Source organism: Cetorhinus maximus, chromosome 18, assembly GCF_964194155.1.
Source record: "Cetorhinus maximus chromosome 18, sCetMax3.hap1.1, whole genome shotgun sequence".
NCBI lineage: Eukaryota > Metazoa > Chordata > Chondrichthyes > Lamniformes > Cetorhinidae > Cetorhinus > Cetorhinus maximus.
In genome coordinates, this window is record NC_135896.1 from 27,882,892 (window position 1) to 27,907,561 (window position 24,670).

The 24,670-nt window shown below is 45.2% G+C and overlaps 1 long non-coding RNA gene across 1 annotated transcript in view; it reads left to right on the top strand.

Moving 5' to 3' along the window:
- Positions 1–951: 951 nt before the first annotated feature.
- Positions 952–24,670, top strand: part of LOC144693470 (uncharacterized) — a 64,656-nt gene continuing 40,937 nt past the window's right edge. Inside the window, exon 1 of the long non-coding RNA XR_013579543.1 lies at positions 952–1,052. This is a non-coding gene — a long non-coding RNA (uncharacterized LOC144693470). The remainder of the gene's footprint in view (positions 1,053–24,670) is intronic.

Here is a 24,670-nt window from a genome sequence, read left to right on the forward strand (position 1 = left end):
ATTCCTTAGATAATATCACCACCTTCAACACCTCTTTGTCCTTTTGTCTATGACATCTTTTGGTTATCTCCACCTATCACTGACCCTCTATCCAGCTCTACCTGTCCCAACCCCCTTAAACCAGCTTCTATTTCACCTCTTTTCTATTTTTCTTTAGTTCTGTTGAAGAGTCATATGGACTCGAAACGTTAACTGTGTTCCTCTCCGCAGATGCTGTCAGACCTGCTGAGTTTTTCCAGGTATTTTTGTTTTTTTTTGGATTTCCAGCATCCGCAGTTTTTTGCTTTTATATTATTACAGCTGACTCTGGAGTCATGTTCATATTGTAACAGTAATTTCACTGAAGTCTTTCTACTATTATTTTTATTCGTTCATGGGATGTGGGCGTCGCTGGCCAGGTCAGCATTTATTACCCATCCCCATGTTTTATGTTATTGCCTTAATAATATAGTGCCACTTTAAAAATAGACACAGACAACAATTTGAGGCAAATTACTACATTGACTAAAGAGAAGGCATCAGTGGATCAATACGAAAGACAAGAGAATGCTTCACAGGTAACTTCTGTGTTTCTAAATTCAGATTGCAATTGTGTAATTTCCTTTAGTATGACTACATCGTGCACACTTCAGTTGACAATGTCATTATAAGAATTCTAACTAGAAGAGATGAACCTTAAATTCACAAATAAAAACAGAATAGCTTGTGATGTACTGTATAACATGACAGCATAGAATCTGAAATTTATTTTAAGGTGCCATTAAAATAATTACAATATTTAGTATATTTATCTACATGAACTAAATTGAAATATAGAAACATAAAATAATACTCCAGTAATCTTTTAATAAAGAAATATAGAATACTTGCTTAATGCCTGCAGCCTCATGTAATCTGTATCTTATTGTATTTGAAGCATTTTAATTTCATTTAAATTTTATCATGCAGTTTGGTGATTCTGAGAGTTTCAAAGAAATAAGCGAACTTCAATCAGATCTGTTGCATTTCAGTAATTTGCCAAATATTGTCACCCCTAAGGAACAAGAACAACGGTATGATTTCAAAATTCAAAAGTAACTTTAGCAAATATAGATAAATAATTTGGTGCTGAACAGTTGTAATATTAATAGGTATGCTTGGTACATGAGAGAAAAATAATGTCTATAACCAAAAAGGTGCAGAGCTCATGAGAGTTCCCTGGGAACCGAGCACAAACATGCAGGATTTGCTTTCTGCTACACGTTCAATTCTATCTTTTCTATTGATGAATGTGACTGGCTGTTGTCAGGGAGTTCTCAAGGTTACGTGTGTAGTCAATTGCGCCCTGTATTTGCGGGAAACCTGAGATTGCTACAAATCCCAACACTTGCAGCCTGGCTTTCAGGATCCACGTGGAATTGAAAAATTGGTGTGCTCTCCTGAACAGGGCATCTGTGACCTCATGTATGCGCTTGTTTGTCGTGACTGGGAGATGCCGCAACAGATCCCTGGTGGAGCCATAGAACCATAGAAAAGTTACAGCACAGAAGGAGGCCATTCAGCCCATCTTGTCCATGTCAGCCCGAGGACACCCAGGTGCCTTTTCTAATCCCACCTTCCTGCAACCGGCCCATAGCCCTGCAGCTTACAGCACTTTAGGTGCAGATCCAGGTACTTTTTAAAAGAGTTTAAAGTTTCTGCCTCTACCACCACCTTGGGCAGCGAATTCCAGACACCCACTACCTTCTGCGTAAAAAAGTTCTTCCTCATGTCCCCCCTACACCTTCTGCCACTTACCTTGAATCTATGTCCCCTGGTTCTAGAATCCTCCATCAAGTGAAACAATTTTATCCTGTTCACTCTATCTATTCCCCTCATAATTTTGTACACCTCAATCAAGTCACCTCTTAGCCTTATTTGTTCTAAGGAAAATAACCCCAACCTATCCAATCTCTCCTCGTAGCTACACTTTTCTAACCCTGGCAACATTCTTGTAAACCTCCTCTGCACTCTCTCCAGAGCTATTACGTCCTTCCTGTAATGTGGTGACCAGAACTGCACACAATACTCCAGTTGTGACCTCACCAATGTTTTATACAATTCCAACATTATATCCTTACTTTTATATTCTATACCTCTGCCAATGAAGGAGAGCATTCCATATGCCTTCTTCACAACCTTGTCTACTTGAACTGCTGCCTTCATGAACCTGTGTACTTGTACGCCAAGATCTCTCACTTCATCTATCCCTCTTAGTATATTCCCATTTATTTTGTAATACCTGTAACTGTTTGACCTCCCTAAATGTATGACCTCACACTTCTCTATGTTAAAATCCATCTGCCACTTTACCGCCCACTCCACCAACCCGTCTATATCGTTTTGGAGATTATGGCTATCCTCTGCACTATCCACTACTCGGCAAATCTTTGAGTCATCTGCAAATTTCCCAATCGTGCCTCCCACGTTCACGTCCAAATCGTTTATATATAACACAAACAGTAAGGGTCCCAACACCGAGCCCTGCGGAACACCACTTGAGACAACTTTCCACTCGCAAGGACATCCATCGACCATTACCTGTTACAAAGCCAACCTTTTATCCAGTTTGCCACATTACCCTGAATCCCATGGGCTTTTACTTTCCTGACAAATCTGCCATGTGGGACCTTGTCAAATGCCTTGCTAAAATCCATGTACACAACATCCACTGCACTACCTTCATCAACCCTTCTTGTCACTTCCTCAAAGAATTCAATCAAATTTGTGAGGCAAGACCTTCCTTTAACAAATCCATGCTGACCATCCCTGACTAGTCCATACCTTTCCACATGACAGTTAATCCTATCTCTCAGGATTGATTCTACTAATTTGCTCATCACTAATGTAAGACTAACTGACCTATAATTGTTTGGCATTTCTTTTGATCCCTTTTTAAACAATGGAACTACGTTTGCATTTCTCCAGTCCTCCGGTACCTCCCCTATATCTAGTGAAGATTGGAAAATCATCCTCAGAGCATCTGCTATCTCCTCCCTGACTTCCTTCAGCAGCCTCGGAAACAATCCATCTGGCCCTGGTGACTTATCAACTTTCAAGGATTTCAACCCTTCGAGTACTTCCTCTCTCTTTATGACTATCCCATCCAATATCTCGCAGTGTTCCTCCTGGACTACTATATCTACATCCTCCCTTTCCTTTGTAAACACGGAGACAAAATATTCATTCAAAACCCTTCCCACAGCCTCTGCATCTACACACAAGTTTCCATCTTCATCTCTGATAGGTCCCACTTTTTCCTTAACTAACCTTTTAGCATTAATGTATTGGTAAAACATCTTTGGGTTATCTTTAACTTTACTTGCTAATCTTTTCTCAAGCCCTCTCTTTGATTTCCTTATTTCCTTTTTTACTTCGTCCGTGCACTTTCTATATTCGTCTAGGCTATCTGCAGTGCTTAGTTCTTTGTGCCTATCGTATGCTTTCTTTTTCTGTTTGATCTTCCCCTGTATTCCTCTAGACAACCAGGGAGGTCTAGATTTGGCAGTACCACTCTTATTTTTGTAGGGGACATGTCTACTTTGTACAATTAGGATCTCGCTTTTTAGTGCTTCCTGGTTTTCCACTGTTTTATCTTCCAGCAGTGCTGTCCAGTCCACCTCAGCCAAGTCCCTTCTCATTTCTGCAAAATTTGCCTTCCCCCCCAGTTCAAGACTTTTACTCTTGCCTTATCTTTGTCCTTTTCCATGGTAATGCTAAATCTAACTGAATTGTGATCACTGTCCCCGATATGGTCGCCAACTGTCACTTCACCCACTTGCCCTTCTTCGTTCCCCAAGACTAGGTCTAGAATTGCATCTCCTCTCGTTTTTTTGTCACTAATTCGTTGAAAAAAACTTTCCTGGACACACTGCATGAATTTTTCTCCCTCAGTGCCCCTTATATTGTTTGAATCCCAGTTGATATTAGGATAGTTGAAGTCTCCTAATATTATTGCCCTCTTGTTCTTACAAGCAGAAATTTGCCTACATGTTTGTTCTTCTATCTCCTTTTCACTATTTGGGGGTCTGTCGTATACTCCCAGTAGTGTGACTGCCCCTTTTTTATTTCTAAGCTCAATCCATAAAGCCTCGTTTGTTGACCCATTTAGTATATCATCCCTTCTCACAATTGGAATTGATTCTTTAACCATTAGTGCTATCCACCACACACACCCCACCCCCCCCCACTCCTTTTTTTATCTCCTACTCTATTGTGTCTGAAGACTCTATAGCCAGGGATATTTAGCTGCCAGTTTTGTCCCTCCTTTAGCTAGTTCTCCATTATAGCAATGACATCCTGCTGCCATGTGTCTACCTGTGCCCTTAACTCATCCACCTTGTTTGTAATACTCCTTGTATTGAAGTATAAACAGTTTAACCCCGTCAATTTCCCTTGCTGGACACTTTTTGAACTTTGCTTCTCCTGTAACTCCATGTCTATCACAACGTCCCTAGCTAATGTTCTACCTCCATTTTTCTGATCTGAATCTGACCTATCTGATCCTACTCCTGGGATCCCATCCCCCGCCACACTAATTTAAATACTCCCCAACAGAACTAGCAAAAGCCCCCGCAAGGACATTGGTCCCAGCTCTGCCTGGGTGCAACCCGTCCGGTTTGTACAGGTCCCACCTTCCCCAGAACCGGTCCCAGTGCCTCAAGAATCTGAATCCCTCCCGGCTACACCATCTCTCCAGCCACGTGTTCATTTGGTCTATGCTCTTATTCCTGCTCTCGCTAGCACGTGGAACTGGGAGTAATCCTGAGATTACTAAATTTGAGGTCCTGCATTTTAATTTATCTCCTAACTCCCTGTACTGAACTTGCAGGTCCTCATCCCTTAGTTTACCGTTGTCGTTGGTACCAATGTGTACCACGACCACTGGCTGCTTACCTTCCCTCCCCAGAATGTCCGGAAAGGATCCACTGGCAAGGAAGTTCAAGGCAGCAGTGACTTTCAATGCCACAAGCAAGGGATTCCCTCCAAGCCCTTGTTGCCGCAGCTTGTCATGGAGAAGCTGGCATATGTGATCAACCACATCCCGGGACATCTGAAGGCGCCTCTGGCATTGCCTTTCATTTATTTGTAATAAGAGCACCAACTGCGATACAGCCATGGTCAGGCCAATGGTCGCTGTTGTAGTGGACCCTGTTCAGCATTTTGACCTTGTTGAGGCCTCGCTGCCTCCTGCTGCTTAGGCTGTTGCTCCTCCTGGCTGTGGCCAACCTGCGACAGGTCCTCCCTCTCATCTAGATGAGAGCCAATACCAAGGCAGGGTTGCCTGGAGGCTGCACTATTTATGTCTCAGTGGATCTGTGAACGCACTGAAGTAATAAATTTAGTAAACATATCCTTTACAGGTTCTCAAAGCGAGTGAGGCAGTGCTAAGCCCTTTGCCTGGCCTCTGTCTAGACATGGCATTCCCACCCCACCCCATCCAGGTGAAGGACATCCCTGGAGGACCAGAGATCGGTGTTCCTCCTGTTCACACATGACTGAAGATGGAGACATTGCTCTTTGACCAGGGTAATGAGAGCCATATGCAAGAGGCCTCCCTCTGACACTGTTCCACTTGCCTCCAATACCCTCAAGACTCTATAGAGAAACCATTGCCTTGGCATCTTAGAAAGACTAACCACATGAGCCCTTGTCAGGCATGACCACCTAGCTTTGAGAATGCAGGTTTAGAGACGCGAGTTGGCTGCCGTCCACCAGCTGGGTCCTTTGGAGGTATCGACCTCCTTCCCTCCCTTCATCTCTGCCTCTGCAGCAGATGGTAAATGGCACAGAATGAACAGCAGCTCCACACCTTGCTGGGATTTTGATGTTTTAAGACCCATGCATCAGGAACAAGCCTGCTGCTGTGTGTGCTTCCCCATAGAGAGAACACAACTGAGCATGGTTGACATCCAGTTGCCTCATGATTATTAGGGTGTCCCTTTAGTCAGCCACTTATGCTGACCTTGAACTCCACCCACCTGAAAAGACCCTCTTCCCACTTCAAGGGATTGCACTTACTGACTAACTGCACTGTCAAGGTCAGATTTGAAAATGGTGCATGTCACCTTACAAGCTTGGTCCACCACATTCCACCCTCCCTCTGTCACCCACCAACTTCTCCCCATCATCCTTAACCCACCTAATGTCACCGTTCCTCTTTCCTCTGTCACCCTTGAATCTCCCCCTGTTCCCTGGACTCTAACACCATTCAGCTCCACATGCGTTTGCTCCCCTCAAAGTCGAACCCGTTAACGTCCCCATGCCCACCCTGACCCCTTCCGTTATTTGAGCCACCTGTGTAGTCCACCTCTGTGACCCCACCACCCCCAACTCCCATGATACCTTTACCTACCAAGCCATCACCCTGGACCTACCACATCCCCGCTCCCACCTCTGACTGTGACTATTCTTTCCTCTGACCAGCACCCTGAGCTCAACACCCAGGACCCCACCATCGATAGCACAGATCCCACCCTCTAGGACACTCTTCCCCCCCACCGCCCCCAATCCCTCCCTGGACATTCTACTTCCCCCCCCAACTCACCCGCTACACAGACACTCTCTCCCACGCCCCTTCCCTGAACACTCCCTTCCCCCACTGCTTCCCCAGACACCTTCCCCCTTCCCCTTTCCGTTACATGCTCTGCCCCACTTCCCTGCATAGTCTCTCCCCCATTTTCTCCAGACAGTTTCACATCCCAGCCTTCGCCTGCCTCCCCAGTCCAGCCATCGCCCCACCTTCCAGCCTTTGTTCCATCTCACCCTGCATAGCCTGCCTCCCCTGTCCAGCCTTTGCTCAACCCTACCCTGCTTAGTATGCCTCCCCATCCAGCCTTCGTTCCAACCAACCCCACTTAGCCTGCCTCCCCTTTCCAGCCTTCACTCCACCCTATCCTGCTTAGCCTGCCTACCCTGCCCAGCTTTCGCTCCATCCTACCCTGCTTAGTATACCTCCCTTGTCCAGCCTTCGCTTCACCCCACCCTGCTCAGCCTGCCTCCCATGTCCAGCCTTCACTTCACCCTACCCCGTTTAGCCTGCCTCTCCTGTCCAGCTTTTGCTGCACCCTATCCAGCCTTCACCTGCCTCCCCTGTCCAGCCTTCATTCTACCCTACCCTGCCCCTGCTTCCACTCTTTGTCTGCCTCTCATTTCCAGCCTGAGCGCAGCTTTTGCTACCAGCAGCTGATGTGATTGAAGTTATGAGCAGTTAAATAAGTTCCCCCGCCCGCCATGCTTCCCGATGTTGGCGGGGCAAGAAGATTCCACCTGTCGAAAATTTGCAACGCAGGAGGAGGACATTTGGCCCATTGTGTCTATGCTGGCTGAGAAACAGTTATCCAACCAGTCCCACTTTCCAGCTCTCGAATAAGTTATGGCACTTCAAGTATTTTTTTTAAATGCGATGAGAGTTTCTGCCTCTACAACCATTTCAGGCAGTGAGTTCTGGACCCTAGCTCAAGATCTGAGTGACACAAACTATTGTTTTTTGACAAAAGCATTTTGTTATTATCACCTGGATCATGGACACAGGTGTGGGTACCAGTGGGTGGGGGCCAGGTGCTACATATGGTTCCTGATCAGTCTAGCTTTCTTGCATAGTTCTGCGTGGTATTCCACTTCTTGCTCTTCATGGAAGAGGAATTCACAAGAGAAAGATCAATTGCCGCAAATTTCAATTGAATAGCACCTGTATTTTGGTGCAGCTGTGCCCTTTCGGGTTTAAAATTGTGCCAGTGGGGGAGGTCACGTGATGGGAATGGAGTAAGACGTGGTCGAAGTCAGCTCCCACGATTTCTGTAATTTATCCGTATAAAAATTACTGATATTGGGTTAAACGGTTCAGCTTTTTGACTATCAGTGTCTTGGGGTTTATTCTGACGCTCAACATAGATTCAAAATGTCTAAACCCAGAGGCAAATGCAATCAGAATGAAACCGGGCCTGGTGCTTTATCGACTGCGGTGTCCGATACTACACCTGGTAACAACATGGTGGTTTCCCATGCTGAATTTAATTCTGATCAAAGGGTATGGGGAGAAAGCGGGAGCAAGCTATTGAGTTGGATGATCAGCCATGATCATAATGAATGGCAGAGCAGGCTCGAAGGGCCGAATGGCCTACTCCTGCTCCTAGTTTCTATGTTTCTGTCAGTACACTTGCTGACGTACACAGTACTATTCTTGCTGAATTTGCTGGACTCCGTTTGGAACCGGTTTCCTCTGTTGCTACTCTACACACCTGTCGCCTCCTTCAATCAAAGGCTGCAGGATGTTGAACAATCAGCTACTGACTCAAGTGACAGAATTGCAGTTCTGGAGACCTGCTGCATGCAGCTGGAAGCCTAAAATACTGAATTGCTGACGAAGGTGGATGACTTGGAGAATCGCAGCAGAAAACAAAATTTAAGGGGCTGAATTTTGCCGTCGGCGAGCAGGGGGCGGGGCGGGGGCGGGGCCCGCTTGCCGACGTGTAAAATGACGCGGGATGATGTCGGAGGGAACCTCCCGACGTCATCCCGCCCCATTTAAATTTTCAGGAAGGCAGGCCCGCAGCAAAATCAGCTGTCCGCCCACCGACCTGTCAATGGCCAATTGAGGCCATTGACAGGAGCATTGAAATAATTAAAGGACCTGCCCGTCCAACCTTAAGTTTGGCAGGCAGGCCAAAAACCCCGGCGGGCAATAGAAAAAACATGAAACCTCATCCACCGGCGGGATGAGGTTTCATGTAGGGATTTTAAAAGTTTAATAAAGTTTTAATGTAACTTATGAACTTGTCCCATCTCATGTGGGGGACATGTTAAGGATTTTTTTTCTTCTATTTTTAATGTTTTTAAAACTGTCAGCAATCTTCCTGAGGCAGTACTTAGCCTCAGGGAAATGTGTGCGCTTTTGTGCGCATGCGCGAAAGAGCGTGCTCTCGCTTTTGGGGAATCCCCCCCCCCCCCCCCCGCGCCTGCACAGGAAGTGCATAGCGCTTCCTGGCGGACATCACGCTGGGCGGGCCTTAATTGGCCCGCCCACGTAAATTGGCGGCAGGGCCCACCCGTCTAGTAGGCAGAAAATTCTGCCCAAGGATTCTCTCGTTGCCTGAGGGTTGGAACAGTGAAACTTTACAACTTTTACTGAGGCACTTCTTTTGAAGGTTTTCGGCAAGGAGAGTTTTGATCCACCGCCAGTAGTGGATGGAGCCCATCACTCTTTGGTATCACAGCCGCAGCATGGTGAGCCCCCAAGGCCGAATATACTAGGACTCCATCACTATAGAGTGAAGGAGCAAATTATGCATCTGTCTAGAGTAAAGAGTCAACAAACTTTTGTGGAAGCAAGATATTCATCTACCCTGACCTCAGCATAGATCTCGCCTGGCATCGTGGAGAATACAAATCTGTTAAAACCCAACTTCGTGAATCCGGTCTTAAATGTGGCCTTCTCCACCCTCCTCGTCTGTGTGTAACTTTCAACGGAGTGAATAAGATTTTCAACACGCCACAAAAAGCTTTAGCCTTTTAAAAGGACACAATTGTACATTCTCTTAATAAGTCATACCGTGACTTCATCCATGACAAAATGGTACTCAATGCTTAATTAGATAACTATGTGTGATGGTTCTGTTGCACAATAAGTTTTGTTGGTTATAATAATTGCTTTGTATCTTATGTCCCAACTGCATTAATTGCGGCAAGTTTTACATAAACCCTATGGGTGCTTTTTTTTTACCTTTTTCCACGTGCAATTGAATTCTTTGACAGTTCAATGTCTCTTTATATTCTCCCTCTCTTGTTGAGTACTGTACTACAAAACTATTGCTTCTGGACAGATTCTGCACTTTGTTTAGCATATGCTGAGCTTTACAATACTTTTATTTGGGATATTTAATTGTCTATTGCTTTAATGTGGGCTGTCTTTTCAAGACACACTGGTAAGATAGGTATGAATAGTACACTAGCTATGAGGGGTAGCATTCACCTTGTTTGGGGAGGTGATATAAGCTTTTTTTACCTTCCCCTTCTATTTTTTTCTCCCTTCTCTTCTCTTTTTTTTGTTCTTTTCCAAATATACGTTTATACTTTCCTTTTGGTCAGTTTTTAACATTCTTCAGGTGGATGAGCTCTGGTTCAAAAATATTTAATCCTTTATTTGTAATGGTTAACTTATGGGAACCATATGGTTTGATACGTTTTTATTATCATAATGTCCACTAATATTAAGGCCTCAGGGTGGTTGTCCAATCCATTTTATCACCTGGAATGTGAGAGGTCTAAATCACCTGGTTAAAAGAAATAAAGTTGTCTCTCATTTACATAATTTGAAAGTGGGCATTGCCTTCATGCAGGAAACTCATTTACGTACATCTGACCATTTTTGAATGCAGAAGGATTGGGTTGGGCAGATATTTCATGGGGCAGCAATTTCCAGTCGGCGAGCGGGGGGCAGGGCCCGCTCACTGACATGTAAAATGACGCAGGGTGACGTCTGGCTTGCGTCCCGACGTCACCCTGCGTCATTTAGATTCTCAGTTCGGCAGGCGCGCAGTGGCTACTTAAGACCTTTAAAAAAGTAATTTACCTAATTAATGGGCCTGCCCATCCAACCTTACAGTTGGCGGGCAGGCGAAGAGCCCAGGTAGCCTTCCGAAAAAGTATGAAACCTCATCCATGGGCTGAATGAGGTTTCATGAGGGATTTAAAATGTTCGGAAAATTTTTAAATAAAAGTAATGGACATATCCCAGCTCATGTGACAGTGTCACATGAGCGGACATGTCAGGAATATTTTTTTCTGCCTTTAATAACGTTTTCACACTTGAGTCGAACTCCCTGAGGCAGCACTTGGCCTCAGGGAAATCTGTGTGCTCTTTTGCATGCATGTGCGAAAGAGCGCACTCCCGGCTCAGGGCATCCCACCACCCCCCACCCCGTCCGCACAGGGAGCTCACAGCACTTCCGGTAGGATGGCACGCTGGGCAGGCCTTAATTGGCCCGCCCACGTAAAATGGCTGCTTGCCCCCAAATGGGGGCGCCAATCGGGAACCCGCCCACCCGCTCCTGCTCCCGCGCAACCCCCCCGACGGGGGAAAATGCTGCCCATTATAATTTTCACAGTAAGGTGAGAGGTGCGGCAATTCTAATCCATAAAGGCATTCCTTTTGTTCATTCTCAGGTTATAGCTGACCCTAATGGCTGCTATGTTATAGTATAAGACAGATTTTTTAACTGTCCATTGATTCTAGCTAATGTATCTGCACCGAACTGGGATGATCACCGTTTCATTTCAAACTTCATATTTTCCATGCTTGATTTAGACTCATATCACTTACTTCTTGGAGGAGACTTTAACTGTGTTCTTAACGCAAATTTAGATTGCTCATCCACAAAACCTGTTCCATTATCAAAATCAGCCACAGCCATCAGGTATTTTCTGGATACAGACGGATTGGTAGACTCATGGCGTTTTCTATACCCATCTCTTCTGCTCACACACCTACTCACATATTGACTATTTTTTCCTTGACAAGAGGCTGCTCCCGTTTATTCAGTCTTGTGCATAGAATAGTTTTGTGATCTCTGATTATGGCCCCTTAGTTTTAGCAATATGATCCCATGACCAACCTGTTTCTTCTCCACCATGACGTCTTGATTCTCTTCTTCTGACGGACTTGGATTTTACTAAATTCATTCCCTCGCAAATAGATACTTTTATAGAACTTAATACTGCTCCAGATATTTCCTTTGCTACTGGCTGGGAGAGTATGAAGGCTTACCTACGTGAACAAATAATTTCATATACTGCTCAATTTAACAAACGCAATACCTTAAAGTTGTCCCAATTTAGTGGACCAGCAGTATGCTATTGCACCTACCCCAATATTATACAAACAGTATCTGGCGCTACAGACTGAATTTGATCTTCTTTCTACTAAACAAACAGAAAAGCTTGTACTTAGATTATGTGGTACATTCTATGAGCATGATGAAAGAACCAGTAGACTTCTGGGTCACCAGCTTTGCCACTCTGCTTCCTCTCAACTTGAATTGAAATCACCACCCCAACAGGGTCAACCACCACCGATCATCAGGAGATCAATGATCAATTTAAACGTTTTTATTCCATTCTTTATACCTCGGACTCCTTTTCAGATCTTGGTTTATTTCACAATTTTTTTGATAATATTGACATCCCATCTCTAAAGTCTGACTCTATGAATGTGTTAGAAGCACCCCTTTCCCAAGATGAAATACTAAAGGCAATTAAATCCTTGCAAAATAATAAGGCACCAGGGCCTGATGGATTTCCAATAAAATTTTATTAAAAATTCTCATCACAACTTTCTCCGTTATTATTGTCTCTGTTTTTAGTATGTTTTTTCTTTAAAACGCTCCCTCCTACACTGCACGAGGCACCTTTGTCTATTCTTTCAAAGAGGGATAAGGATCCTCTGCATTGCAGTTCATAGTGGCCTATTTCCGTTTTAAATGCGGATGTCAAGATACTGTCTAAAGCCTTTGCCCACCATCTTCAACCCGTCCTTCCATCTGTTATTTCTCCTGACCCAGACAGCTTTTATACAGGGCAGGCAATCCTCTAATTTAAGGCGTCTTTTCAACATTATTTATATGCATTCAACTACTCCTCTCCCTGAGGTTCTTTTAACTATGGATGCAGAAAAGGCTTTTGATAGATATTTTACTATAGATGAATTTCACACTTACTGAACAAACATTACTTATTTCCTCTGTTTATTGGACTGTAGATTAATTACACACTTACTGAACATACATTGAGTGGAATGGGACTACCTTTTCTTCACTCTTCAAAAATTTTGATTCAGACCCATTTTTATAAAATGGATAAAACTATTGTATTCCTCAACAGTTACTTAAGTACGTACAAATAATATCCACTCTAAACTCTTTGATTTCATCAAGGTACTAGACAGGGCTGTCCCCTTTTCCCCTACTTTTTGCTATTGCTGTTGAGCCCCTGGCAATTTCACTGAAGACCTGTAGAGATATACAGGGTGTTATATGGGATGGAGCCAAGCAGAAACTCTCCCTATACGCCGATGACCTACTTTTTTACAATTCTGATTTGGCCTCATCACTCCCACGTATCTTATCTATTTTTGAGTGATTTGGTCATATTTCAAGTTTTAAAATTAATTTGCGAAATTTTTCCTATTAAACTCTATTGCAAAGAGTTATCTTCTTTCTTCCCTCCCTTTCAAGGTCTCAGTAAACAGTTTTAAATATTTAGGAATTTTAATTACTTGATTCCATGGAGACCTTTTTAAGCTCAACTTTGACCCTTTGTTGGAATGTACAAAGCAGGACTTAGCACGTTGATCTAGCTTACCCCTTAGTTGGTTGTATAAATTCTGTAAAGATGAATATTTTGCCAAAATTTCTATACTTATTTCAGTGCATCCTATTGTTTATCCCCAAGCGATTTTTTTGTTGCAGTAGACCAATTAATTTTTTCCTTTATTTGGAATAAGAAAACACCCAGAATTCGTAAAGTTTTTCTACAAAGACCCAAGCTGGCACTGCCAAATTTTCAGTTTTATTATTGGTCTGCTAATATCTGAATATTTATTTTTGGCTTTATTCAGACTTGGCTAATTTAGCGTGGGTGCAATTGGAGGCAGCCTCCTGTCAATTCACATCTCTGCCTGCTCTGTTGTGCTCCCCCATTCCTTTCTCAACTAGTCACTTTTCTTTAAACCCCAATGTTACACGGTCACTTAAGATTTGGACCCAGTTCAGGACACACTTTGGGCTACAATCTCTGTCTTTATGCAGCCCTATTGATGCAGATCATTTATTTCCGCCTTCATTAGGAGATTCTGCCTTTCAACTCTGGCTCGCAAGAGGCGTCAAAACCCTTGCTAACTTATATATTGATAATATTTTGCTTCTTTTGACTCTCTCTCAGAAATACGATCTGCCTTGCAAACACTTCTTTCGCTACTTACAAATCAGAGATTTTGCGTGCAAAAATATCACTCTGTTTCCTTTACTGCCCTCTAAATTACTGATAGATATTATATTAGAATATTAAATCCTTTTGTTAAAGGGTTCATTTCCAAATTGTATTCTCTAATTTTTCCACTACACTGCCCTTCACTTCTACCTTAAAAACTCTTTGGGAACAAGATTTTGACTCAGACTTACCAGAAGATAACTGGATGTCTATTCCTCTCGTATGTGCAAGACATGGGTTGCTACAATTTAAAATCTTACATCGTATCCATCTATCCAAAGTGAAATTATCTAAGATTTATTCAAATTTTGATCCAACCTGTGATAAATGTCATACTGTCCCAGCCTCTCTAATTCATATGTACTGGTCGTGTCTTAAATTGGCTTTGTTTTGGACAAAATTTTTTACACCACTCTCATATTTTTAGTAGCAACATTGAAGCTTCTCCTATTACAGCATTCTTTGCAGTGGAACCAAATGGCATCCCTCTTACAAAATTTCAGACTCATGTACTTGCCTTTTCATCACTATTGGCTAGATGCATTATTCTATTAAATTGGAAACAGTCTGGCCCACTTTCTTTTACTAATTGGATATGTGATCTTATGCAGAATCTTAAACTTGAGAACATAAAGTACACTATAAGGGGTTCCTCTGATGGGTTTTATGTAGCTTGGCAACCTTTCTTAGATTATTTTGAGGAACCACAACTCTACTTTCACTTAACTGATCCTAATTAGGTTGTATGTATGATATTATCATGTGAAACTATATCTGACCTATAATTGTTGTTGATTTTCTTATTTTTTGTGGGGGGCTTGGGAGGGCTTCTTTCTTCTTTCCTTTTCCTCCTCCTTCCTTCTACTTTTCTTTTCCTTTCTCTTTTCTTTCTCTTCCAAATGTAAATGCATTAAATTATTTCTGTACTGTAAGCCATTTTTTGTACTGTTACTCATTATGATTGTTAAAACTTAAACAGAAATAAAAAAATAATAAAATGGTGCTGGTGCTACATGTGCACATTTCTGGTTTGGGCCAAGCTGGATGCCATTTTGGTTTGGTTGTTAGCACAGGAGCTGGAAGCATGCTCCACCAGTGTGCAGAGTAGGCAGTTTGTGCTGTTAATCAGCTTGTAACACTGCTGTTTTCGACCTCAACACATCAGCTAACAACCTCTCAGCCTTACATAACTGAATATGTGGAGGAATAAGCAGAAACAACACAGAGGAGGAAATTCTGCTCAAAGAGGTAGAAGTTGGAAGGTTAGAAGAGCTTTCAGGAGGGGGCCATTTCCACCCAGAGTCTTTAGGTCGCATTTCCTCTACTTCAACCTAAGCCAGACAGTGTGTATAATATCTCCATTTCACTAAGGAGGTTGTCACTGAAGGCTGCCACCTATTGCAGAGAGGAGGAGGATGGCATAGCAAATGGTTGTGAAGGTGATGTGGCCATGAACTTTGCATCAGATTCCTTTCGGATTGGAGCAGGGGACATCTCCAACATCTTGCAGTTTACTGTCCACTGCTGTATAGAGGAAGTGATATGAAAAGAGAGAGGAATACGTTTCCTTCTCCCTTTCCAGAGAGAAGCAGACAGAGCTCTGCTAGGATAGCAGGCTTTCTCATGGTGCAGGGTGCCCTTGACAGCATACATTTCACTTTGTGGATGCTATATCTAAATTCAGAGATATACTGCACTGCAAAGAGTTCCACTCCCTCAATGTGTAGCTGGTGTACGACCATACTCAGCACTTCATGCTTTTCATGCTTGCTATACTGACAGCAGTCATGATGACTTTATTCTGCTGCAGTTTGCTGTACAATTGGCATTTGAGTGCCACAAGAGACCAGAGAGGGTTTCTGTGTGACCAGGCTTACTCACTGACCCCCTGGCTCATGACTCAGGTGCACAAGCCATTCACACGTGCATATAATGAAAGCATTTCCATCCTTTTCTGTTTTTAATTCAGATTTCCAGCATTCACAGTACAATTTGCTTTTGGTATAATGTGTGTCACACTGCTACATGAAATAGACCATTGGGATGCTTAAACAATGGTTATGATGCCTAGATCACTCTGGAGTCTGGCAAAACTCTGCAGTGTGTGGCATGATTCATTGTGGTTTGCTGCATTCTGCACAATCTTGCCATCAAAGGGGGTACAGTCCTTGGCACCAGGTATATGGCAAGCAACTAAGAAGGAGGAAGGGAAGCTGCAACCAATACACCTGCTTTCGGGTCAGACTGCCTGTGATGCAGTCACCTGACTGCAGTACCAGTGATGCAATCCCAATTTCCCATTCAACAACAGTCCCACAGCTTACCATCATTCTGTCCTCTTGGCCACAATGCTGAAATAAAAGCTACCATGAAACAAGCATGCAAACCAACTTAATCAAACAAGCCATCCAATCTTCCATAAAAAAGTCAACCAGTCACCCTTGTGCATTCCCTTCGTGCCTGTCTTCCGTGTGCCTAACTTCATGTTCCTGCATGGTGCAACCCCAGTGGCTGCGGCATTGTTGCTGAAAGGCTACTGACTAAGTGGGGAAGACTAGGGCTGTGTCAGTACCTGAGCTGGTGACTACAAGTGTCAGAGTGAATGACGATGTTTCTTCATCCTCTGTTTCTTCTTCCTCTAGCACTTCTTGTCCTGCACCATTGCCTGGTCATGTTGCAATTCTTAAACAACCAGAAAAAGAAAGGCTGAAGGGTGTAGTTGTAGAGAGGGCAGAGGGTGTGTAAGAGGTAAAAACTATCTGCAGCTTGTAAATCAGAACAGATTGTGAAATGTGAGTAGGAAGATTAGGTACGAATGTAAAGTCATCTTGAGTGGTTTGAGCCCTGCTACAGGTCCCAGCCTCTGTTGTGGCTGTCCCAGTGATGGCAAACACCGTCTTCTTCATCGGGGTGAGGGCTTGTAGCCGTGCCTGCTGCCAGCTGGTTAGGTGTTGCTTCCTATGGTTGTCTGCCATCTTGTCCTGAAAGTTAGAGGGAAGTGTGTCAGTGATTGTGGTGCAATGAGTTTTGATGATGTGGCTGTCATGGTTAAATAGCTAGCAGTGTGTGCAAGCTGAGAGATGTGGATGTGAGGCTTGCTGCTATGTTGTTAAGTGTTTGAGGGTGAAGTGAAACTATAAATGTGGAGCGAGAGTCATAAATGATAGAGATTGTTGGTAGGTAATTGAAGGAGAGGGTATTGAATTGAACAATGTTTGAAGTTAATAGTTTAGGTGTAAGGATATGGCATCTGAAGTTAAATTCACTGAATCTGACCACTCGGAATTAAACTTAATGTGGCACTGCCTCCAGGTCCTTAGATGACTGCTACCTGCTCTCAAAGCATTCTGATTGTCTGCCTGTAGAGCTTCCTGTCCACTTCCTGCACCAAGGCCTCCAGTTCTGCATTTGATTACCTTGGATCATGTTCTCTGTGCAGTGAATTAGTGTTCATCCTGCACAGAATGTTTTACTCAGCCACTTCCAGCAGTTGCTCCAGCCAGAATACACCGCTCCTTTAAGAATAACAGGCTGGCTTTATGTAGTGCAGGTTTTCTTAAAATGGTGCCTTGCCCAAACTTGGAACCCACCCTTGGCCCCACTGAGGCATTCAGCCACTCAACAGCACATTTAGCACTGCATTGCACCCATGTAGCATGTAAATCAGCAGGCAGTATGAAGTTTGCATGCTGCCTGCATTGGAAGGAATAGGGATAAAAACAAAAAACCGCGGATGCTGGAAATCCAAAACTAGGGCTGTGTCAGTACCTGAACTGGTGACTACAAGTGTCAGAGTGAATGACGATGTTTCTTCATCCTCTGTTTCTTCTTCCTCTAGAAGGGTCATGAGGACTCTAAACGTCAACTTTGCTCTTCTCTGCCGATGCTGCCAGACCTGCTGAGTTTTTCCAGGTATTTCTGTTTTTATTTTGGAAGGAACAGGCGCAAGTTAATCTTGCATTGTGATCCCCACACTCATTTGCAGGGGCCTTAATTTTGCCCCATTGTTTCTTGAGGACAAAAAGTCAACATAAATCAAAGGAACAAACCACAGCAGCAGTACTGAGTAAATTAGCAATGGTGAGATGACAGAAACCAAAAAGCATCTTCAGCATCGAACTAGAAAATAACTTCTGAAGATAGCCTTCAACTCATCTTTCACCTGCAAAAGCCACCTGGCAACCCAAAACATTTCTTTTGTACTAATGGTCATTTTTCAAGGCAGGTGAAAAGTGTAAATAGAAGAATATTCAATATCAAAGGAAGACCTAAATGCTGTTGGAATGCAATGAGCAGTATTTCAGCAAGTGCTGCAGGCCACACAAATGTGCACTGAGGAAAATTACAAAGTGACTTGTAATGAATAGGGATTTGTCACAACATTTCCTCATCCTTTATTCCTCTTCTTGCTGTCCTGAGTCCACCCAAAAAAAGGTGGAAAACATGAAGGACATCTAGCTCAGTGTCTTTTTTCATTTTAATTTGAATTATTTTTCTTTTAGAAACATAGAAAGTGGAGTAAGCCACTCAGCCCCCTCAAGCCTGCTCTGCCATTCAGTTAGATCATCTATACCACAACTGCATTTACCCGTCTTTGTTCCATATCCATTGATACCCTCACCTACCAATTTCAGTCTTTAAAATTTGAATTGACCCCATATCCACAGCCTCTCAGGGGACAAAATTCTAGATCTCCACTATCTTTTGAAAACATGCTTCCTTATTTTGCTCCGAAATATTTTAGCTCTAAATTTAAGATTATGCCTGCTTGTTCTGGATTTCCTCACCAGAGCAAATAGTTTCTCATGATCTATCCAGTCACTTTATCATTTTAAATACTTCAATTAGGTCACCACTCAATTTTCTAAAGTTGAGGAAATACAAGCCAAATTTAACCCTTTAAGTACAGTATCATTCCAATGAATCTGTCCTGTATCCCTTCCAAGGCCAGTATATCTTTCCAGAGATTTGTTGCCCAAAACTGAATAAAGTATTTCAAATGGAATCTTGACCATGGCAGCACCACTTTGAATTCCAAACATGTTGAGATAAGACCACTATTCCATTAACCTTTTTGGGAACTTTTTGTACCTGTGCAATAGCTTTTAGTGATTTGTGTACATGGACATCCAAATTATTTTGCTTCTCCACAGCTCCTAGTCCCCAGACACAAAAGTTGACTTCACACTTCCCCATGTTGAACTTCATCAGTTATAATTTTACACACTCACTTAGTCTGCCCATGAGGTCTATTTGTACCTTTGTAACTTCCTCCTCAGGACATCTTTCTGTGCCTGCTAACTTAGCGTCATTTGTAAACCTGGATATATTACTCTATTCATTCATCCACACCATTTATATACATTGTGAAAAGCTAAGGTTGAAGTACTGATCTCTGGGGAATATGACTTGTCATAACTTGCCAATCATAGAAAGAACCTTGGTGGGTGAAAGTGGGTTTATGCCAGCAGTGCAAAATGGGCTATTGAATCTGCAGCTGATTTTTCACTTCGCCCAATCTTCTTTCCACTGATGCTCATGGAATGATAGTTCAAACTCTTCTTGGAGATTCATTTCTTAGTCTCGCTGTCTCCTCTATTTGGTTTGAAATTAAAAATCTTGGCAATATTTTCCAAGTCATTTTACACTGTTGGCATAGACCAATTTCACACCGCTTACCTCAACTTTGTCTCCTTACTTCAGCCAATTACCAACCCATAGCACAAGCTTACCTCCAATTTAATGTGCTCTTATTCTTGCTAATAATCTCTTGTGTGGAACATATCCAGTGCATTTTGGAAGTACATGTAGACAACACACTATTTCCCCTATTCCTCATGCCAGTGACCTCAGTAATGCAACAAGATTTGTCAGGTTTGACCTACACTTGGTTATCCGCGTTGACTCTAATCAACTAATACCTGTCTAAGTGCTCAATCACTCTGGGCAGAATTTTATGGCTGACGTGCAGATGGTGGAGACCGCACGTCAGCGCTTAAAATGTCGCGCGAGCATCCTGACGTCAGTGCGCGGCATCGCAATATTTAGGTGGGCGGGTGCGCTATGAAGCGTGACGCACACCCGCCATTAATTAAAGGCCTTGTTAAGGCCCTTAACTCGGCAATTGAAGCCGATTTTGAGGAGCCCATGCGATCTTCACCTCGGCACACGGGCCCAACGGGCAGGCGGGTAACTGATTTTTTAACAAACCTCATTCATGGGTGGGATATGTGGGCTCAGAGGGGCTGTTCATGTTTTTTCTGAAGTATTTAATGCAGAAAGTGTTTTAAACTTGCCTGTGTGATTGTTAGCAGTTCATATCGATTTCCAATAGCTTTCTCTATACTTTGAAGCTTCAGCTCAGCAGTGTGCAGACAGTAATCTTTATCGGGCCTGCAGCTTTCCCGAGGCCTCCATTTAGCCTGGGTATGGGTTCTGACATCTCCACTGGAGGCAGCTCCTCTGAGGAGGAAGGGAGGGATAGAATAAGGAGGAGGCCAGGAGTGGACAATCAGCCTCCGGGGGAGCCACCTTTGGGAGGCCAGGCGCAGGCACAAGGGGTGCAGGGCCAAGAGGTTGTCCAAGGTGGAAGGGGCCACAGAAGACGCCACTATCCTGCTGCCAGGGTATACAGGCAGCGAAGCAGCTACCTCAACATGACTGAGGTGCAGTGCCGAAGGAGGCTCTATCTGTCAAGGGAGACAGTCAACTATACCTGTCAGATGATTGGCCCTGAGATCTCCCCTAACTGTGTGGGTGGACACCCCATGCCAGCAGCTCTGAAGGTCACAGTTGCCCTCCACTTCAATGCATCTGGCTCCTTCCAGGGCTCGGTGGGTGATCTTTGCGGTGTCTCCCAATCAGCTGTACATACTTGTGTCAAGCAGGTTACAGACGCTCTGTTCAGATGGGCATTGACCTTCATCCACTTCCGCTGTGACCAGGCAAGTCAGATACAGTGGGCCAGAGGCTTTGCGGCCATTGCTGGCTTCCCCCGCATCCAGGGTGCTATAGACAGCACACATGTGGTCATCAAGGTGCCAGCAGATGAGCCCAGTGCCTTCATCAACAGGAAGGGCTTCCACTCCATGAACGTGCAGATAGTGTGTGATCACAGGATGCAGATTCTGCAAGTTTGTGCAAGGTACCCTGGCAGCTCCCACGACGCCTACATCCTCAGACACTCCCAGGTGCCGGCGCTCTTCAGTGCTCCGGCTCGGCTGGATGGTTGGCTGCTGGGTGATAAGGGCTATCCCCTCAAAAGGTGGCTCATGATGCCTCTCCGCCAACCAAGAACAGAAGCTGAGGAGCACTACAATAGGAGCCACGGCACCACAAGGGCTGCGGTGGAGAGAGCCATCAGTCTTCTCAAGATGCGCTTCCGTTGCCTGGACCGCTCAGGGGTCGCACTCCAGTACCCCACCAGATTGCGTCTCTGTGATAGTGGTAGCATGCTGCGCTCTGCACAATCTTGCACTGGAAAGGGGGGATGCAGTTGACGATGAAGACCTTGACGCACTGGATGAGGCTGCACATGATGAATCCAGCAGTGGCTCAGAGGATGAGGAAGCACAGGGCAATGATGAGGGGCAGCACGCTGACCTGCTACTACACTAAGGAGGCAGGGACACCTGGGACACTTTAATCCAATGAGCCTTCTGCTAGCTCCACACACATGGATCAGCAGGACCAGCATTGCCTGGCGCTTCCACACGTGGCACTTAGGTGCTACATCTTCCACCTCATCAGCTGCAACTAAGGGCTTAGTACAGAAGCATCAATGTCCACCCAAATACTCATGAGATGTCTGTGAAACATACAAATGCAGCACAAAGGAAACACCCTCAGCCATGGTCATAAAAGTGGACTTTATTCCCACCAAAATAAACTACAAACGTCACTCAGATGTACATAATTATTCTGTAATTCTGTTGAAGAGTCATACGGACTCGAAATGTTAACTGTGTTCCTTTCCGCAGATGCTGTCAGACCTGCTGAGTTTTTCCAGGTATTTTTGTTTTTGTTTTGTACATAATTATATATTCCCTAATCTAGGGCCAACACAAAATCATCAGTGACAAACCCGTGGAGTGCCTAACGTGCCTTATGCTTACGTTTGCGGGTGCTACGTCTAGGTGCCGCCCCATCACTCGGAGTGGCTTGTGAGACAGCCTGCTGACTCTGCTGTCCTGTTGGCCTCAATGACCTTGGCGGCCGTCCTCTGGCCCGTGGAGCCTGTGATGGCCCCGCCTGGGAGGGATTGGCCAGTTCCAGAACTGGCACATCCCCAGTTGTCGCAGCCTCAACAGATGCAACGGTCACTGGCAGGGGGTGCGGAGGAGCTGCTGCCCTCATCCGGAGCACCCTGAGAGGAGCTCGCAGCGACGACAGGCAGCTGCTGCGCCGACGTGAGGTCACATTAGGCCTCCCTGCTTACCACAGATGGATGGGCACCGAGTGGCGACATTTGGTGCCCAGAACATCTCCCATGTTGCGAATGACCACCTGTGGCCATTAGTGCTATGAGGGCTTGCAGCTCAGAGCGTAACCCAATCAGATGCTGATCAATCCGTTGGAAGCCCCTCTCCATGAGACTCGCCAATCTCTCAATGGAGGAAGCCTGAAGCTCTGTCCTGAGGTTCATGCCTTCCTGACACTCTGCCTGGACTCCTCCGCCACAGAGACCAACTGAAGCACACCCTCATGCAACCCTGCCAAATGCTCCCGCGCACCCTGCCGCTTGTCCTGCAACTGCTGCATGGCTGACATCTCCAGAGGCACATCATCACTGCCAGACTCAGCATGTGCCTGGTCCCCTGCAGCCCTCCGGATGCTTGCGCCATCGGCACTCTCTGTCCGTGCCATCTCCTCCAGCGATTGTGAACTGCCCTCTCCACTGTGCCCCGGAACACTAGCCGACGTCATAATCCCCACCGAAGTGTTTGTCGCTGCGCTGGTGTCTGGCTCGCTGAAAGGATGTGATGCAAGTTGCAAGTCTTGGCCCTCAGGTGTGGAGGGGGGGGCTCTGGACGTGTTGGTCAGGTTGGTCAGATGGCCTAAGGAATGCCACATGGAATGTTATGTGGATAAGTGTTCGGTTAAGCACTTGGGCAAGACAAGCAAGGTACGGGAATACATGAATAATGGCAGGACCGTGGGAAGTCACGACGATTACAGGGACCTTGCTGGGCAGACCCGTTAAGGTAGCAGAACATAGGCGTTTAACAAGGTCGAAGCCGGACTTGCCTTTATTAGCCGAGGAATAGAATGTAAGAAAAGGGAGGTCATGTTGCATGTGCAGAAAACGCTGTCAAGTCCACATCTACACTTTTGCGTTCAGCTGTGACCTGCGCTTCATGGGAGGGATGGCATTGGAGTGGGGAGAGTGCAGAGGTTCCTGACCTGGATGCATGCTGGCCTGGAGAGTTGGAGTGACGAGGAAACATTATGTACACTTGCGACATTTGCCGTGGAGCACAGGAGATTGACAGGTCACATTATTGACCTTCATACCGTTATGAGGGGCATAGAATGGGTGGACAGAGGGCAACATTTCCCCTTGGCGCAGGGATGACTAACATGATGGCATTTATTTAAGTTGAGTGCCATGAGGTTGACAGGTGAGGTGCTGAGGACCTTTTGGACAGAGTAATGTGGGACGCATTGGCTGAAAGGGTGGTGGATGTACAAACCCTCCTAAGATGCAATAAGTCTTTGGATGTGCAGCAGCGATGCCATCTCAGGCCATGGGGATAGTGGTCACAAATGGGATAAGGCGACTTTGGAAGGTGCTAGAAATGCGCATCCTCAAGGGGCCGAGGGACCTTTGTGTATGACCCACACGTCTGACTGTATGAGTCTGTGAATGAGCAGTGTTGCTGCATTAACGATTGCAGCAACCATCAGTGCTTTGGATGGTGGGGAGACAGAGTGGATGGGACTGTGGCCCTCAAATACCTGACCGCTGCACCCCAGCCTCGCTGACACCTGCTGACCTGGCCGCCTGCTTCCTCCCCAGATCCATGGTCTGCTCCTCATACGTGGTGAGGCGCTGCAGCATGGCATGCCCACCACCAGTCCGCTGCCGCTCCCGCATATTGCTCTCAGCTTTTGCCTGCAGAACATAGAAGAGCATTTATTGGGGCTGATTGCTCATGTACTCTGCATGCGCATGCCGCACCCCAACCACAGTGGCCCATCGGAGGCCTCCAGCGGCTCATGTCCACCCTACTGGTGACCAGTCCCCAGAAGATAATACGGCTGGTCCCAACCCCCTCCCCCAACGGACACCTTGGACACATTCAGCGTCCATCACTTTGAATAACACATCTTAGCACCCATGGCAAGGAGGCGCAACTAGGTGCGACACTGAGGCCAGCAGATGGCTCTTGGCCACGACACCTTGAGGTTCCCCTTCCACCATCTCATCACCATCAATAAGACATGTGTTGGAGTTCTGATTATGTGTCTAGCTGCCTCCCCTGCAGGTTGTCCTCAGACTACTCAAATGCGACAAACACCAACATGTGCTGCAGGGAGAACCCATCTTCTCCTCAACCACTAAGGTTGATGTAAGCATGGTCACTATCTGTTTGCCCACCCAGCGTGCGCCAAAATGCCCAATGCAGTAACGACACTAAGGGGTGGGGGGGTGGGGGTGGGGGTGGGC